Source organism: Microtus pennsylvanicus, chromosome 6 (assembly GCF_037038515.1).
Source record: "Microtus pennsylvanicus isolate mMicPen1 chromosome 6, mMicPen1.hap1, whole genome shotgun sequence".
NCBI lineage: Eukaryota > Metazoa > Chordata > Mammalia > Rodentia > Cricetidae > Microtus > Microtus pennsylvanicus.
This window is the reverse complement of record NC_134584.1, coordinates 12,055,630-12,075,918: the sequence shown is the minus strand read 5'-3', so window position 1 is coordinate 12,075,918 and position 20,289 is coordinate 12,055,630. Positions and strand designations below refer to the sequence as shown.

Sequence of the window (20,289 nt, the reverse complement as noted above, 5' to 3'; positions counted from 1 at the left end):
ATAACTGGATGCTTTTATTATTGCTTTTCTTTTGACTTTGACTTCAAGTACGATTAGTTTCTTATTGTATTTAGTTTATTCTAAGAAAATTTGACTGTATGATGCACAATTACAGTATACATTACAGACAGCAATATGAAAGAAGAGATACAATTTGAAGATGTAAATTTTAAGACATCAAAGACAAACAAGTATGAAAACATTCTGTCTTAGCTGGATTCATTACAACATTTAATGCTTCTATTTTCCTGCTTAGTAAAGAATATTTGGCAAAAAAAGGACAAATTTTAGTGTCATCATGAGTTGAGTGAACCTGGCCTTCATCATGAAGCATAGAGTGTAAGGAGTCAGGTAGAATTGCTTTCTTTGGCAGCTGAAACATGTTACCTCTAATCCCAGTAGTACCTTTTAAGTACTAATACGTATCTCAATCCTTATCCTGAATCATGGAGAGTCTGGACTTGTCATTTCACTAAATTGCCAGGTGACTCTGATACCCACTGAGGTGTCAGAACCAGTATTCCAGCACACAAAACATCTGTCAGAGAAATGGTACACTTCAGATCTTTGAAGGATAGGTAGGGGAATCTAAACACATAGATATAGGAGAGGAGAAAAATAACACAAAACAGAAGTCAACCCTAGGAACTGGAGTTTAGTGCAGGTGGGAGAATCATGTTATCAGAGAACTGATAATCATTGTCGTTCTTTTGAAATGTCAAGAGGGGAAAATTCTCTAGGAAGGGAGCATGAAGAGATGAAGGAGATCAAATTCAAGGATGTTTTATGTTATTAGATATAAGCTGCCTACAGAATTGATAGTCCCAGCACAGTAGGAGATGTGGTCAAGCTACAGGCTGAAGGCAGTGTAAGCTTGACATAGAGCAGTGGTTTTTGAAATGGGGAAAGCAAAGAGCTAGAAATAGAAGAACATCAGAACTCTACACCTGGCTGTTTTCAGAACTGAAATCTACTCCAAAGATGAACCGAAGTGCTGTAGGACAATGTTTTATCAGTTGTATTGCTTTTAATAAAACACTGATTGACCAGTAGCCAGGCAGGAAGTATAGGTGGAATGACCAGGCCGGAAGTAGAGGCAGGGGGACGAGAACAGGAAAGTTCTGTGAAGAGGAAAGATTCAGTCTGTAGCCATCAACCAGACACCAAGGAAGCAAAATGAGACTGCCTCTCTCATAAAAAGTACCAAGCCACGTGGCTAACACAGACAAGAATTATGGGTTAATGTAAGTTATAAGAAATATTAAGAATTAGCCTGAGCTAATAGGCCAACCAGTTTATAATTAATGTAGACCTCTGTGTGTTTCTTTGGAACTGAATGGCTGTGGGACCAGGCAGGGCAGAAACCTTGGTTAACAATGAAGTTCCAATCCCCACTTGCCAATAAACATAGAAAACAAAAATTACTAATTTCTGTTCCATGGAAGAAAAAAGAAACTCAAAAGCCTTTGATGTCAGGTGGGGTTGCAAAAATATTTAAAGTTCATGTGTCAAAGATCTGACTGCTCTGAAAATACTCATTCTGAAAAGACAAGCAAACAAACAAAAGACAATCCCTGTGTTGTTGCTTAACAACTCAAAACCTGGGCAGGGTGGAGATGCCCACTTTGGATAGATGTTCAGGATTTTTCAATTCTGATACGACCTTGACATCTGCCTACAGGGCGTCTTTCCTAATCCTGCCTTCACATACTTCACATAACCAGTGGCGATTCTGGGCCAGTCTTTGTTTATAATTTGCAAAGCATTTCCACTTATACTATCTTATCAACTTTTGAAGAATTCTTTCCTATTGGATTAGACAAATTTTATGTCAATGGATTGCTAGCCTAAACTTGTAATAAAATATAAAAACATTAATAATAATAACCACCACCACAACAACAACCCTCTGAACCTAGCATTTTTTTTCTTTTTGTTCCTGGCAATCATAATCATATATTGTTACAGACTAGAGTGTAATGATTTGCTACATATATACACTGCTCATTGGCCAATTTGGGGTACTTAGACTATCATCGACCTTAAACACTTGTTTCATTGTGGTCTCAGGTATTTTAATTCAAGTACTTTGCTATCTCTCTTCCTTTACCAGTTTTCCCCATGATGCTGGACTGGTAATCTAGTACATATTGAATGACATAATAGTGTTTTCTTTAATCTGGTGGAAAGTTTGAAGAAATTTAAAGTTTTCAGTTTTCTGTATTGACAAATCTCTACCTTAATGCTAGGAAAACTGGCATCCACCAATAAAGGTAGCTTAACCAAAGTTTACAAATATAAAACAAGTTAACAAGTCAGGTGTGGCTGGTTCCCTGACTGTTCTGAGAGATAAGCCTCTTCTGTTTGCCTTGCAGATAATTGGGCTCTGTGCCAACCTTAGTAATTGCTGCTCATCACCTTTCCCTGAGTTTTCTTGCCTTCAGCTTTTCAGCCTCAACACCCCCCCCCCCCCGCACACACAGTATAAGTTGTCAGCTCCTGGGATTTATCCATGCATGCATTTTTATGGCCATTAAGGTTACTCTTGCTAAGCTGAAATATAGTATAAAAATAAAATGTATTGATTCAAATAAATCTATTCCAGGACTTTAAAAACAGGCGATTTATTAGATTATAAGGAAGCAAGAGAAATTAAACGAATGTCAGCAAACAAAGATATAATTTATCTCTGTTTTTGGGTGAGAGGATTTTTGTTTTTGAGTTTTATTTCTTTTCTTGAATTTTAATTTGCAGAATGTTTGCTATAAGGAGTAAAAGTTTGGGTGAATCATTTCTTATTAGTTTGTATCTTTTCAGTGATGCTATCTCATGTTTGGATGAAGGCAGGCAGTATGATTTCTCAGAATCAATCAATGGTATCTGTACCCAGTAGGAAGCAGAAAGCCCTTGTGTTTACTTCCTCGTCAATACTCACTCTGGTGAACTAAGTACTTCCTATCAATAAGGGGAAGCACATCTCTGCAGTTCTGAGATTTCACAAGATAAAACTACTCCCCACCTTCCAGTGTTGTTTTCCATGAGACACCGAAGAAGCTGAGATGGACTTAATGTCAAAATATTCTTCATTTTCTTACAAGTTTTCTATAAATTGAGTATTTGAAAGTTTCTCATTCACCACATACTTCATTCTGTGCTCAAATGGTCCAGATCATTTTATTTGTAATCTGAAAGAGATGACACCTTCATTCTTTTGAAAATTAAATATCACACTTCTGATGGATCTGTGGATTGAAGAGAAAGGTCCATGAGAAATAAACAAAATATACTGAGCCAAATGAATATTTATGATGCATCATATCTAAATTTTGTGTGCCCAAAAAAAAGACACAATTGAGAAGGAAACCTTTGGCCCCAAATGCTGTACATACAAAATGTGAAAGAAGACATATCCCAGATTCAGTTAAAGGAATTTCAAAAAGAGAAGGTTAACCCTAGTGCAACTAGAATGGGAAATATAATAAAAATAATATTAACAATATAGGGTTTCACAGAGATAAATGTTAGTGAGAAGAGATTGAACAAGTGCATCTTTAGGATTGTGTTAGATCTCTATCTGTGTGGCAAACACATGGAAAAGCAAAACAAAACAAAGCAAGACAAGTTTGATTTTTTTCCAAATAGTCAATGGGTTCAGGTCATTGTCTTTTGACTCCATTGGTCCTGGACTAGCGTTGGCAGAGTGTCATAATGAGGAGTGTCAAGTGCAGTGTATTTACTCAGCTCCTGTTGGCCAGAAAGAGAGAAGACAGGAGGGACTGAGATATGGATGCCTCCTACAAAGCCCTACCTCCATTCCACTATCCTAAGTGTGCCACATACTGGAGACTGTCCTTCTGTGTGATGATTTTGGAGGAGGGAATTTGAAATCCAAATCGACAAATAAATTAAGATTTCTAACATCAGAAAACAGAAATTACCATTATCAGAAAGCAACTGAAAAATGTTACTACTGATCATGTAGATACTAAAATGAGGTACCATGGACAGTTCTACATGTGTTGATCCGGCAAATTATATAGACGAAAGGGAACAAATCACTGAGATATAAACTACCAACATTAAGCTATAATTAAAGTGGTCGTCTGAATACTCCAGTTTTTATTGACGCTGAACCCATAATTTAAAGCTTCCTAGGTGAAATTGTTCCTATGAAACAATTTATATAATATCTTCTTTTGTGTGGAAAAGAGAAGAGAGAAAGTACTTGCCAACTAATTTCATGAAGTCACATTATCCTAATACCAACTCAGATAATTTTAATGTGGAAAAACTGCAGGCCAGTATAGCTCATTTTGATACATATAAGAAAGTTTCAAATACTGTCCAATGAAATCCAGAAATTTTGAAAGGAATAATTTGCCATGACCATCTTGTTGCTATTCCACATTTCAAAGTAGGGTCAAGGTTAACAACTAATTAATATACTGCATGTATTATTATCTATTTTATGAAGGAAATTCTTATCATCTTTTCAATTGATGCAGCAAGTAACATTTTTAAAAAGTCTGTTCATGATAAAAATGAATAGAACAAACTATAATTTGGGAAAAAGCCATATGTAAAACATATAGCTATCTCATTTAGCAAAGAACAACTGATATATCTATTTTCCATCATCTAGATATAGTAAATATTTGTATGAAATACAGTAAGTGAAATATTTTAAGAGCATTTATTCTCAACAGTGCTAACGGTACTGAAGTTATAACCAGTGCATTAAAGGAAGAAAATCTGTCTAAAACGGTTGAGAAGGAAGAAACAAAGTCCACACAGAGAGAGGATGGTCCTTCATGTAGAATAATACAAGCAGGTTACAAAGAGCTTGACTGTAGATACAGGCTGAACATACACAAATCTAATGATTTTTTAAGTACACCATCAAGGAATAATTAGAATCAAAAATTTTAAACTAACTCATTAATTTTCCAACAGAAATATGTGGACATATGCTGAGCACATATTTTCTATATGCTGAAAAAAATCACTAAATGCCTATAAAAGAAGTTCATGATATTTACAGCAGAGGGACCGACAGACCTTTGCTTGCAGATTGTGAGACTACACAGTCTGGCCACCCATCTTATCTACAGGTCTGATGCAATTCCCACCAGATCTTTGTAGAAACCTTTGCAGATGCCAGTGCTAAAAATCTTCGTTCTATGGAAAAGAAAAATAACTATCCTGTTTTAAAAATAGATTAGGTTTGGAGAATCCTAGTCACTCATGTTAAGCTTCTTTACCATGTACAGTAAGACACAGTAGTATCTGAAGGGTACAGAATAAAAATTCTAGTTATAGCTTTGCATGATTATATCCAGTTGATTTTCATGAAGTTGCTGGTGAAATAAATGTAATAACAGTGGTTTTAATCAGATGGAGAGACATGTTTAAAAGGAAGAAGAAAACCCCTTAATTTAAATTTGACAAAATTAAAAAAAAATCTTTCATACATTTAAGCACAAATTTATGGGTTTTGTAGAAAATATTCATAACCTTAGGTTAGGTAAAACTTAGTAGGCCAGCTTCCAATGCAAGGTTCATGAACAAGGATGCTGATAAATGGACTTTAGTAAAGTTATTTTTCCCCTGTTCTATATTAGTAGAGTGAAAAGATAAATTTCACATCATCAAGCAACATTTTCTTATCACCTGTTCAAAAGAGAACTTGTATCCACTGCATGAAGAACTGTCTATGATCATGGGAGAAAACAACACAACTAAATAATGTCTAAAGATTATTGTGGTGATGCATGCCTCTATTTGAAGCACTTAGAGGTTGAGGTAGGAGGGTTGTGATTGTAAGGCCAGCCTCGATCATGTAGTAAGAACCTTTCTCAAAATATAGCAACGATGATGATGATGGTGATATTAACAGGTGAGAGAATAAAAATAACACTTTACCAAAAAATATGCTGTGGCGTTAAAAGTTCTTTCCTTCAAATTGAAATATTTCCTCTTGGTCAAAAACATTGATGACAGCTTATGCTGAAGAGGATGTGGGGTAAAGGGAACACTCCTCCATTGTTGCTGGTAATGCAAACTGGTACAGCTGCTTTGGATATCAGTATGGCGATTTCTTAGAAAATTAGGAAGCAACCTCTTCAAGACCCAGCAATACCACTTTGGGGTATATATCCAAAAGATGCTCAATCATACCACAAGGACATGTGCTCAACTATGTTCATAGCAGCATTGTTTGTCATAGCCAGAACCTGGAACACCCTAAATGCCTCTCCATCGAAGAATGGATAAGGAAAATGTGGTACATTTACACAATGGATTACTACACAGCAGAAAAAAATGTCATCTTGAAATTTGTGGCAAATGTATGGATCTAGAAAACATCATATTGAGTGAGGTAACTCAGACCCAGAAAGACAAATATAACATGTACTCATGCATAAATGACTTTTAGACAAAGCAAAGAAACCAGCCTACAAATCACAATCTCAAAGAACCTAGACAACAAAGGTGTCCCTAAGAGAGACATATGTGGGAAGTAGAAAAAGACAAGCTTCTGAATATATTGGGGATCGTGGGAAAGGATAGAAGAGGAGGGAAGAGGAAGCAAGGGGAGCGGAAAAAATATATGGCTCAAAAAAAAAACTTAAAAAAAGAAAAAAAAGTAAAATATCTGAAAAAGCCATGGGAGGAAGTCAGTAAACAACAGTCTTCCATTGCTGTGGGAACTCCTTCATCCAATAGCCTTAACGATGCTGGCCTACCTTGGGTGTGGTCAAATGTACTATATGTACAATGTAAAAACATGTGCAGGCCCCGTGACTGCCGATCTGTGAGTATATTCGTAAATAAAGAAACCTTTATTATACCCCCCCATAAAAAGAAAAGAAATATTCTTTCTTGGAGAGATGAAGGATGTTCATGTGACTTACCAAGCTAAGGATAGTTAGAGGCTTTGGAAAGCTCAGATAATCACAAGATTGACAAGGGACATCTCCAAGATTTTAAAAGAAGTAAATAACTCCTAAGAAGGGAATCTATGATAGAGCTACCTACAAGTTGGGCAGAATGCTCCAGGGATATAGCTTTTGTGAGTCGCTGCCCATGCATGTTTGGGATTTCCCAACTACATCTGATTGACCATGATACTGTGTGGAATCCCAATAATGTCACTGGGTCACCAGGCTGAAGTTGGCATTTCTCCCCAGGAAAAGTCATGCATCATATGATGAATCAATCAATATGAATGGCAAACATAAAGAGACGTTAACGGCACCTTGACTGTTAAGGGAATGAAAATTAAAACCATAATTAATTTAAATTTATACATCTCAGAATGATTCAACTAAGTGATGCCAACAATCATTATTATTATTATTTTGGTGTTTCAAAACAGGGTTTCTCTGTAGCTCTGGAGCACGTTCTGGAGCTCAGACTGGCCTCAGACTCACAGAGATCTATCTACCTCTGCCTCCCAAGTGCTGGAAATTAAAGGCATGTGCCACCACCAACCAATGAGACCAACAATTATTGATGTGATCTGCAGAGACTTGGAATTAGGCACCTTGCAGTTTCGTGGTAAGATTGAAAAATGCTTTAGAAATCCAGAAAAAAGGTTTTATGTGGTGGCTTCCTATCACTCAATATGATGCACTGGAGATTACAGTGCACAGCTCTTTGTAGTGTACATCAATAAGGCAGGAAAACATCTGATTGATATTCAGTGTGTGAATGTATCGCATTTACCCACTTACTAGTTAATGGGCTTTTGTATTGCTTCTGCTGTAGAATTATTATGAATAAATTTGTAATAAATAAATAAATGTTTTCTTTCTCAGATGAATGCTAGAAATGGGGTATAGTCTCTCTCTCTCTCTCTCTCTCTCTCTCTCTCTCTCTCTCTCTCTCTCTCTCTCTCTCTGTGGTATTTGGATTTGAACCTAGGATGCTGAAAATATTAAGTAGTTGCTATACCACTGAGCTGCATCTCATCCCAATTTTAATCGCTTGTTTGGAGGCAGGGCCTCCTTAATTTGCCAACAATGTCCTTGACCTTGTAGCATAGGTGACCCTTTAAACTTGAGATCTCTGTCCCGGCTTCCCAAGCAACTAGTGTTCCAGAATGGTGCCAGTAGTCCTGGTTAAGACACATATTCCTGAATATTAACCTTCATCAGGCGATGAAAGGAGACAGAGACAGAGGAGCACGGGACAGAAATCTCAAGGTCCAAATCAGGAGCAGAAGGAGACTGAGCACGAGCAAGGAACTCAGGACCGCGAGGGGTGCACCCACACACTGAGACAATGGGGATGTTCTATCGGGAACTCACCAAGGCCAGCTGGCCTGGGTCTGAAAAAGCATGGGATAAATCCGGACTGGCTGAACATAGAGGACAATGAGGAATACTGAGAACTCAAGAACAATCGCAGAGGGTTTTTGATCCTACTGCACGTACTGGCTTTGGGGGAGCCTAGGCAGTTTGGATGCTCACCTTAGGAGACCTGGATAGAGGTGGGCGGTCCTTGGGCTTCCCACAGGTCAGGGAACCATGATTGCTCTTTGAGCAGATTAGGGAGGGTGACTTGATCGGGGGAGGGGGAGGGAAATGGGAGGTGGTTGCGGGGAGGAGGCAGAAATCCTTAATAAATAAATAAAAAATAAAAAAAAGACACATATTCCTAGGTGTGTTTAGTCTTTCCTACTGCATCACACCCTACCAAACTCCCAGTGCATGCTTCTGTTTTGACCAGCAGTGTCAAAGGGTTCTAACTTCTCCCAGTCTTTGAAGGCACAATGTAGTTCCTGTATGCTTTCCTTTCATTCATGCAAGTTGATGGCTTGTGGTATTTCATTGCGGTTTTTCAGTCCATCTCTAATGGATGCTGGTATTGAGCATCTTTTTAATGTACTGTCTATGATCCACATCCTTCCTCCCATGACGTCTATCAGGATCCTCTGCCAATGTTTTAATTGAGTCATTCTTCTTAAAGCTTATAGCTTATACTTTTTTTTCCTGTATCCCTATTCTGAAGACATTCTTTCATTCAGTGGGTGTTTGGATATATCTTCATTCAGTTTGTGTCTTTTTCATTTTTGATATAGTATTTCAAAGAATAGATGCTTTATTTTGGTGTTCTTTGTTCTCTTTTTTCCCCTGATTTTGGTGTTTTGGGTTCTATATTTGAAAACTTTAACTTGTAAGTTGGATTTTTAAAAAAACTTTTCCAATTGTATCAATAAATTGTTGCACCTTGAAGCTGGTGTTGTATAGTGAGAGATTTTTTCTGTTCATTTACCTCATAATTTCTCCAGATAAAAGATAAATCTACCATCAGTTGTTGGGAACACCTTCGAGTATGCTGGAATAGACCTTGATCAAAAGCAACTGACCCTCATATGTGAATGTATATATTAACAAAATTTCATTGGACCCTTATTTTGTATGTCTTGTCTTATATCAAAGTGATACAATCTTGACTCAAGTTTGAATGGAGTCTTTTGAGGAGATCAAATTTGCTGCTTTTCCCCACAATTTTGTTGTTGTTGTTGTTGTTGTTTTACTTTTACCTTGTGCCATTTAGTATCCTCTGCTCCATTTATGTGGAAATGCTTACAAGATATTTGACTAGGATTGCAAGGAGGAGTGGCTTGTGAAGAAGCTGTCCAGTCAGCATCGAGTCTTGAGTCCAGCTTAACCATGAATGCATGCGAACATATTCTCCTGTAACTTTTTCTATTGTTGTTTTAGAACTTTTCCTTTGCAAGTCTTACATTTATCACTCCACATCTCATGTGGTTTAATGTTATAAATAGTCTTGCATTTCAATTGACAGCTGCTAGTGATTAGTATATATTTAAGGCATTTCTTTTAATTTTGTGACTTGTCCTGCAACCTTGTTCTTCTAGTAACTTTTTGATAGATTGTCTGAGAGTCTTTAGGATCCAATGTGTTGTAATCTTTCTTTCAAACAATGTGTCCCTTTTCATTTATATTTTAATAGTATGAATCCCTAATTCATTTTTTGAACTAGTGGTGAGACTGACCGCCCTTGCCACATATCCACCACTGTCTTCACTCAGACCCTCATCGTTACCACACCTGTGCTTTATACCTTTTACATTTTACTTTTATTAACAACGTTCCCTTTTATTTCTAATTTGCATGCTTTTTATTCTTTCTACCAAGACGATTTTTCACTTATTAACATAATTTAATTTGTATTTTTCTTAAATGTAAATTATATTTTAAAATTTCTGCATTTAAGTTTTTTTTCTGTTGGAAAGGAGGATTGAATTCCATAATGGAAACTGGATTTTATTCCCTTTTCTTCTTTTTCTTTTATACACTTTATTTTCTATTCAGATCTGAATTTTGTTTTAGTATACTGGGAGTTTTTTTTTTTTAACTAGAGATTAAACCCATGCCTTTGCATACAAGGTAATGGTCTACCAGTAGTTTCTTCTTGTGTCTTGATGATTTGGTCACCCTATAGTAGTCTGTGTTCTTATTGCTTTGGAAGCTGTCATGTTCAGCAAAACATTGCCACTGTAGACATCCTTTGCCTGGTGTTTGATGTTATACAAGGCCTGTTTGTAATTCCTATGTCATACAGTTTAACCGATCTTCCAACATGCTGGTCACAATGCATGCTGATAGTTTCTCTTCATGAGTCTGCAGCTGACTGAGAGCTTCAGCTCCCCAGGAGAAGTTAAGGTCCCAAAGAATCTATATACTACAGAATGCACACATTTCTTCATAGTCACAGGGAAGCCAGAAAAGAAATTGCTCAGTGTGGAGCCTTCTATTTGAGGGTCCCATGAAACTTTGGCTTCTGCTGTTGTATTTCCCACAGCCTTCATCGCTACTTTAGTTTCATTGGAGTTCCTTGATGTCTACTCTTGGCATATTAGTTATACACCTTCCATTTATTATTAGCTGGAGGTTATATGGCTATGAAGGTATTTGTAACTTATCCAATTTCACATTTATTGCAGGACTTTTATTATTAGCTGGCTGTTATATGGCTATGAAGATATTTGTAACTTATCCAATTTCACATCTTATTACAGTACTTAATATGTATTTCAAGAAACTAAGAGACTTTGCTATTATTAATGGTTTATGCTGACCCATGCTTTTTGTATATGTTTCAAACCCCACAAAAAATATAACACCATTCTTTTGTCAATTGCTTTTTAAATGATTAAAAGATTTAAATATGAGACTATTTGTGTAATGATTTTTATTAAGAACATGTTTTCTCTCTTTATACTGCACCTTACATTGTATATCTCACTATTTACATGAACTTTTTCACAAGTGACATTCATATCTCTCCCATAGATTTAATTGCTGAAGTACTAATGAGCAGGTTGTTACTAGTATGATATCTACTAGCCTAGAAGACTTTTAAGCACTACTATGAATAATGGTGTCCCTGCCCACTCGCGGACGTGAGAGCATTGTCAATATTTATCAAAGTAAACATGTAGCAGTGACTTTTCTAATGAAAATATGCTATATATTAGATGATTTAATATATAGCATATTTATTATATATATATTTATATAGATGATTTAATATATAGCATATATAGATGATTTAGATAATTTAATAATAATTTATATATCTTTATTCACATCAGCCATGAAATCCTGTGCTTATGATTAGGGCTGCCTTCCAGTGTGTTTCTTTAGCTGTAGCTATAACATTTTCTGGATCATGCTAAAATGAAAATAGTATCTGGGGACAGATTTGAGTCAAGAAAATTCCTGATTGACTATAGCACTCTTTTTTGTTTTAATTGAAAATAGAATCCTATCTCACATGGTGCATCCCAACCACAGTTTCCCCTTCCTTCAGTTCTCACAGATTTCCTTCCTCCTTCCCTTGATTCCAGATCCATTCCTCACATTCTCCATCCAGTTCTCTTCAGGAAAGAACAGGTCTCTAAGAAGACTACAGCACTCTTCATCACACACACACACACACACACACACACACACACATACACACACACACATACACACACACACAAAGAGAGAGAGAGAGAGAGAGAGAGAGAGAGAGAGAGAGAGAGAGAGAGAGAGATCCAAAGTCACAGTAATTGAAGAAAATTTGCATGTGTCATGAGGGTCTTCATTAGCTGTTTGTGGGATATTAAATGTCAGTTTGAAGTCTTTATTGTGTGCGGTTTTAGTCCTCATTTAATCCAGGAGTCTCCAACATGAATCTCATTTAAAATGTTGAATTGTTGCTGAGAGTATTGAAGTTATGGGTACAATTTGGATTAAAGAAAATTATATATAAATTGCCAACAGCTAGAACATAAGAATCATCTTAACATAGCAGGTGATTATATGAGAAATCTATTGTTAAGAAAGTTTTGAATATCCTAATGGCTTAGAATAACACGAAGTAGGGCCTGGAGGGGTGGTTCCATGCTTACGTGTAGCTACTGCTCTTGCAGAGACCTGAGTTCAGTTCCCAGCACCCAAGTTAGGCAGATCACAACCACCTGTAATTCCAGTTCCAGAAGGATCAGATGTGCCTCTTTTAGCTTCCTCAGGCAACTACACTCGTGAGTTTGTGTGTGTGCCTGCCACACATACACACACACGCACACACATACACACTTAAAAGCAAACCTTTGATATCAGCTTTGTGGTGGGGAGTCAAGGTGTGCCTTAGGTGGTCTTCTGATTCGTGGAATCTCAAAGCATCTGTAATTTCATCTGAAGTCTTGTGTGCTAAAGAATCCATTTCTATAGTCTCTCCAGATTTCCAGGAATATAACACCACTTGCTGGGCTGAGGTCCTCATATCTTCATTCACCCTTGGTTAGAGATTTCCCTCTGTCCTTTGCTATGCTTTCCCCCCCCTCTTTCTAGGGTAGCAGCTTGCCTTAGCAAAGGATGTGAGCCTAGAAGGACTATATAGAGTCTAATATCAATAATAACTTACAGTACAACGTTTTATTCTTTTGACTCCTTGGCTTTGGGGGGGGCAACCACCCAGCTCTCAAATAAATATCACATGGAGACTTTGTACTTACTAATCCTCCCCCTTAGCTTGGCTTGTTTCTTGCCAGCTTTTTTTAAATTAAATTATCCCGAATACCTTTTGCCTCTGGTCTTTTCCCTTTTCTTATTTTTCTGCATATCTTACTTTTACTCTACTCCATGGCTGACTGGAGGACTGGGTAGCTGGCCCCTGATGTCCTCCTGCCCCCTGTTCTCTCATTGCTCCTCCTCTTCCTCATTTCTTCTTCTATTTATACTCTCTGTCTGCCAGCCCCACCTATCGTTTCTCCTGCCTTGCTATTGGCCAATCAGCTCCTTATTAGACCATCAGGTGTTTTAGACAGGCAAAGTAACACAGCTTCACAGAGTTAAATAAATGTATACTAAACAAAAGTCACACACCTTAAAATTATATTCCCCAACAATAACCTTTCATTAGAGAAAGGGTCCTCAGGGGAAACTTACATAAAGTCATTAATGCCAGGTTGTGGGGCCATTGGTTACCATCTCAGTGGCTGTTTACTATAGTAAACATCACAAAATACTTCTTACAAAACTAGGAGTGCTTGTCTTTTTATTTAGAATAATTGTTCTTCGAATGAGAATTAAAATCCATGAAAAATTTTCAACTCATATGCTATTTAAATTTTTTTAAGTACATTCATTTTAGCCAAAGATACTACCTTTTTTCTGCTACAATATCACCTCTAGAGCAGGGAAAGTTGATAGAATGTTTGCTCAGTGTGTGTAAAATGCTAGATTTAATCTTTTGTATCATATAAACAGAATGTGATATCTCATACCTGTAATCCTAATACTTATTAGAAGTAACCATAGTGCCTAAAGGTCAATACTGACCCTAGCATCACAACAAACTTAAGACCAGGCTGAAATAAAAAAGGAGTGGAGGGAAGAAAGTGAGAAGAAAGGAGAAAGACATTGGCAGAGGAAAAAGAGTCAGGTATCCCCCCAAAGGTAGTGTAAGACATAGACCAAGTTGGGTGGCTTCAGAGCCCCTGAGAGACTGAGGTATGAGCTTCCTTCCCAAGTTCAAGTTTAGCCTAAGTACATAGGGGCCCTGCTGGTGATATACATGCATATATAATGCACATATGTGCGTGTATATGTCAAGTGATTGTGAGAATAAAAATAGGCACAGTATAGAATCAATGCATGATTTCATTCAAACTCTTTTCCATCCAGTATTTTTAAAATATTTCATCAAGTATTTTTTAATTCATATGAAGCTAATAATGACTTATTGGACAGTTCTATAGTTTATATAAGATGATAAAGAAAACCTCAGTATTTTACAACTGCACTGTACCTTTTTGTAATATGAATTATTATTATTATGCATACAACTTCTCAAAGATCAGGAATTCTGCTCTACTGATGGGACCTACTAACTTATTCTTAGTAAGCTGAGTGTATTCTTTGCTTATTTGGGCACAGTTTTGCTCCTGTAATGGATTGTTAAGAAATAGTTCCAGCCTGGCGGTGGTGGCTCACGCCTTTAATCCCAGCACTTGGGAGGCAGAGGCAGGTGGATCTCTGTGAGTTCGAGACCAGCCTGGTCTACAAGAGCTAGTTCCAGGACAGGCTCCAAAACCACAGAGAAACCCTGTCTCGAAAAACCAAAAAAAAAAAAAAAAAAAAAAGAAAGAAAGAAATAGTTCCAGCATATGCATTGCTAAATTAGATGCTTAAAATAACATAATGCTAAATTAGATGAGAATGGCTTTAGATTTTCCCAATTAAATAGAAATGTCAGTATTTCTAATTGACATCACAATGTGAATTTAAGTGTCCCTTATGCTAATATCAGGTTATTGACATTGACATTTAGGTTAGGGAATGATTCCTAAGTAACATATAATGGGTGTGGTAAATCATATATAGAAAGTCAAGCAGATAAAGCAGTGAAGTTCCAAAATAATAACTAGCCAGCAGTTCTCATAAAAAGGGTCTGAAGGAAAGTCTTGGGTGAAATTCATGTGTACTTTTATGAGTGATTTAAATATGTTTTCTAGAATTTTACTGTAGAAACTTTAACACTACAAAATGCTGAATTTTCTAGTGAGCAGCCACACACCTTTGTTTTACAAGTGATAATTCACTATACTAGCTTTTTTCACATTTCCATTCATTCTGTCCTTTTCTTTTCTCTTCCAGCAGTCAGTCTGTCGTTGGTGTTTCCAGCTTGTGCAGTAACTATTTTAGCTCGGTGTTCTCAGCTACACCTTATGTTCTGACAAAAGAATTTTAATCCTGACACTTTACATGATATCTCGCAAGTAAAAGCCAGCTTGAAAACAAGAAGATATTGATTTGATAACTGGTTAAAATGTTTAGATAATGACATCCTCACTAAGAATGTTACAGATACTAGATTTACTTTGTAATGTGTAGTAGACATTGTGAGAAACTGCTATGGACGTTAGCAGACTGGCGATTGGTGTCAGGTTCTTAACTGTGCAGGCCTCTGGAAGCCTTACTTCCTAGTGGGGATCATTTCCATTATTGGGGGGAATTCTGACCCCTGAAGTTATAGGATTACCCATTGGGGTGAGTCCAACATTGCTTTGCTTTATAGGATATCTTTCAAAGCCTACATCTTATAATTCCTCAAGTTTGAAGGACTTTAAGTTGTAAATGTATTGTAGACCAAATGAAAAAAAAAATTGGATTTGTAGTAAAGTCTTCTTCCAGGAAGAAAATCTTTAGCTAGGGTACCGGACGAGAGAATTTCTTAAGAACACAACTTTCTCTGAACTAAGTTAATATAAAGTTAAATGCAATTTGTGAGCATGAATAGATGAAAGCAGTGTAATGTGATGTAGACAATGTTTTAGAAATAAATTATATATTTATTTGTATGAACTTATCTTCTGTTCCCATTTCCTTTTAAGCTCCATCTTATTGGTTATAGTGAAGTGGGAGATGAGAACAGTTGCTTTAAGAGACAAGGCAAATTTGGACCTTAGATCGATTTTCTTGACCTTTTAGCATGATGGAATCATAAATGTCCTGGGCTGTATGTATTGTCAGAAAGGATTTTCCTAATTCCCTGAAATCCATGTACAGTACAGTAATGAATATAGGCAGATTAGTCTGTTTCAAATTTCAGGTTTATTTCTGTCTTAGTTAGGGTTTCTATTGAGGAGACACCACGACCACATCAACTCTTATAAAGGAAAACATTTCACTGAGCCTGGCTTACATTTCAGAGGTTTAGTATATTATCTTCATGACGGGACGCATAGGCGCATGCAGACAGACATGGTGCTGGAGAGGCAGCAGAGAGCTGTACTTCCAGATCTGTTGGCAACAGGAAGACAGAGTGACACTGGGCACTTAAAACCTCAAAACTCACCTGTTGTGGGAGCTCAGTCCGTTTAGCTAATGGCATTTGGAGGGACCTTGCCATGGGTGTGGTTTTCTCTGGAGACATGACAAAATAAAAGGGAGGTTAAGTGTTCTCTTGGGTGGTCAGCCAGTGGCTGAGGGCGCTGAAATTGCCTCACTAAGTCAACTATGTAGGTTTCATTCTACTATATGAGACAGACTCCCTTAGGAGTGAAGGCGTTTCAATTCATCTATGCTCTGCTGAGTTTCTTCCCTTACTAGTCAGTTCTAAGGTGGCAGGGTCAGGATGGACGTCTGCATAGGTGGATCCTGGAATGTGTCAAGATCGCTGCCATGACCCTGGTGAAAGAGACACTGTCAAGGAGGCAGAAGTACTTTCTTTGGCTTGGACTTAGCCAGACCCTATGCACAATGACAAGTTGCTTCCACAGCCACACAGGGAAATTACCTAACCCTGGCTCACAAGGTGGAGATGACTGAGGATAATTTAACAGCCTCCAGCTGCCCTAGCTTATGCTGGCAGGGAGTATTGAAGTTTGTTTGTTCCCAGCCCTCCCAGGGTCTTCATTCTTCACTAGATCTCTGTAAAAATCTAGATAGAGATTCAGACTTGCTGCTGCCCATGACCTACTGAGCCGAGCAGAGACAAATCCACCAGTGTAGTTCCTGCTTTTTTGATGTTGGGGTAAATGTTCCTACAGTTGTGCAACATTTTCCACTGTGAGGTTTAAAGTCAGACTGGAGAGATGATGTCACAATGAGGAGGATGTCTTACTGTTAACAGAGAAGCTGGGTTTGGTTCACAACACTCAGATCAGGGCATCTCAGGCCACCTATCCCACCAGCCCCAGGTGATCTCGTATGCTCCTCTGGCCTCTGCAGGCAATTGCACTTGTGTGTATATATCACCCTGCAGATACAGATATATGCATAATTTAAAATAAAACAAATCTTCAAAAGAAAATATATTTAAAATATGTTTTTATGTCTTTTAAATTCTATACTCTTTCATTCTTCCATAGTTCCAAGACCTGATATCATGCTGCTAGTTAAATATTTATTAGATTAACATGGCACATATATTTTTAAAGAGAGACATCATGAACTAACTCATAGCACTTGTCTACAAATAACTACTGTTAAAGAGGAAAGAAAGGCAATAGACCATTTGTACTAAAAGGGGCAAAGAATAGACCCCTTCGACATTCCATGCCCTTCCCCCCCAGCCCATACCATCATGATCACAGTTCCCTGCTGTTAGGGGAAAGTGTGCAATGACTGAGCCTGGTGATTTCCTTTATTTTAATTTCATTGTGTGCATCGCTCAGGTTTAAGGGTTAAGTTTAGATAACAGACATGCTGTAAGTGCATGCTCTCTGCTCTCTTGTCTTGGTGTGTTCTTTGATTCTGGGAGACCTTTGTGTCGCAGTGTTTTCTTGCTACTTCTCTGCAGCAGTGTGTGGCGGGTTAGAGTTCAGATTGGTCAAATTAAATTCTTTCATTTCAGTGTGTTCTGAACATTAGTGAATTCATGAAAAACATTTATTCATGATAAAAACCCTTCCAGTAACACCTAGGTTGTAATCACTATGCATCCTTCTTTCTGTCCATCTTTCCTTCTTTCATACTTGTTAAAATACTGATAATTGGTTTTCATATTATAAACTATAAGGAAATATTAAGGAGTCACAGCCATCTTCTAAGTTAACGACAGAGCTGTTCTTTGAAAGGAAACATAATATAGACTTATTATTTGATTGAAGAGAGATGACACACACCACTTCCCTGTAACACACACCTTCCCTTAATCAAAACTTGAAGCTCCCCAGGAAGATTTTCCTTATTGAAGTTGTAATTTTCTTTATATACTCCAATTCTGGTTTTGAATTAAACGCAAACATTGATTTTCTTATTTTGTAATCATGTTTCCCTTTAGGGTAAAGGATGTGCCTCCACTGCTGTTGGACATGGATTCAGAGCCCTGATTGAGTTGCATGCTTGCATCCAGCTGGTCAGATGGGCTCTGCTCCACTGACTCCTGAGGCCCTGCCTCTCTCCACCTCCTTTTTCAGCAGAATTGTAGAATCCCTAACTACTTCCCCCATCTGCAGACTCAGAGCATAGAAACTCTGTTTCAGATAGTGGAATCAGTCAGGGTTTTAATAAGCCCACGACTTTCATGAATTGTTTGGTTTACAGTTTCTGTGGTGTAAATCAAAACATCATTCCCTTTCTCCCTTTCCTTCCTCAACCCAGGCTGACTTAGGGGATATGGAGACTGGAAGTTTCTGTTCCTGTATGTCTGTGTTCTCTCTCTTTTCCTCTCTTCTTAACTCCCTCTTCCTTTTCTTCCTGGGATAAGAGGAGAAAAGGGCCTCAGGAAAACTATTTGTGCTCACCCAGACAGCAGCAGGCCCTCCATTGTGACAGGAATCCCACAGGCACCTCTCTGTATTTTGTGAAGTTTTACTTAAAATCTGATCCATGGACTTTGCAGTTTAGCAAGGAGGCCGCTTGTTTGTTCCCCAGCAGCTCGGGAGTTCATACCCGAAATAATCGCACAGAAACTATATTATTTAAAACACTGCTTGACCCGTTAGCTCTAGCATCTTATTTGCTAACTCTTACGTCTTCATTTAACCCATTTCTAGTAATCTCTGTAACACCACCTGTCTGTGGCTCGCTGGCTAATGTTCTGTCCGGCTCCAGCTGGGCTACATGGCTTCTCTCCGACTCCACCCTCATTTCTCCCAGCATTCAGCCTAGCTTTCCACGCCTAATTAAGTTAGGCCCTGCTATAGGTCCAAAGCATAGAGAGGGAAATTCCACATCACTTAGCCAGCATCAGGGGACATTAGAATGCTGTATTCACCCCCACTCATCATAGAGCTCACTGAGTCTCTCATTTACACATTAACAGCAGCAAGATTGGTGGCAATAGCCTTGCTCTCTGCCCTTCTGACACAAAGTTCAAATCTTCTCATAGTGAGCATGTTGTGCTCCTGAAAATGCGCACCTGCTCTGGACATTTGCTGAAATGCGGTGCAGTAAGAGAGCTCGATTCCTCATCCCCACTAAACTAACAAATTGATTGTCTGAGCCATTTTATTAAAAATCATACTTTATTTTGTCCAGAGATATCTCTAAATACTATTGCTTGCCAGTTATAATGTGGTAAAGTTTAACAGAGCAGATGGAAAAAAAATAGAAGCTCAGTCCACTTCATGTTGTCTGTGTAGCGAGAATAACTGCCCTATAATTAGGTTTTCCTAAGATAAAATTCTTAATAATGGTCAATTAGTTCAAATAGAATTTGTGAGATGGTATCTTTCTAAGGAGCACTTGTCCTTGCTCATGTGGTGATGAACATGAATGTAGCCTTAGTGGTGGCAGTTACCTTACCAGGTCACAGTGTAGAGCAAGTTACAAAGTATCAATAAAGGTTGTAACATTCATTTGAATTAACATTTAGTATTAGTGGTTTTGGCTGCTGCAGAAATGATACTTCTCCTTGGGTTTGAATTAATTTAAATATACTTTTCATTTTGATTTTATCCATGACTATTTTCAAACAATTTCTACATCTGGATACATGTCACATTTTCAAATATAGTATTTTATTATATGTTCACTTGCTATGTTTGTGTGTTTATGTATCAGTGTGGATGCAATCCTCCATATCTGGAAGTCAGAGGGCCACTTACTGGAGTCAAGCTTGGATATAGATGCCTTTTCCCACTAAGCTGTTTTCCTGGACCACATGCCACTCCTTAATAATATTTCCCCTGTCTTCATGAATCTTCAATTTATGGGAATTTTGTATGTGGTTATTATTTACAAGTGGAATCCTTTTAGCAAGTATAATCCTGGCATCCTCAAAATTCTGTAAGTTGAAACAAGAGCTTAAAAACAA

The 20,289-nt window shown here is 37.7% G+C and overlaps 1 protein-coding gene across 3 annotated transcripts in view; it reads left to right on the top strand.

Moving 5' to 3' along the window:
* Positions 1 to 20,289, top strand: part of Ctnnd2 (catenin delta 2) — a 746,809-nt gene that overhangs the window by 57,622 nt on the left and 668,898 nt on the right. The window lies entirely within an intron of this gene.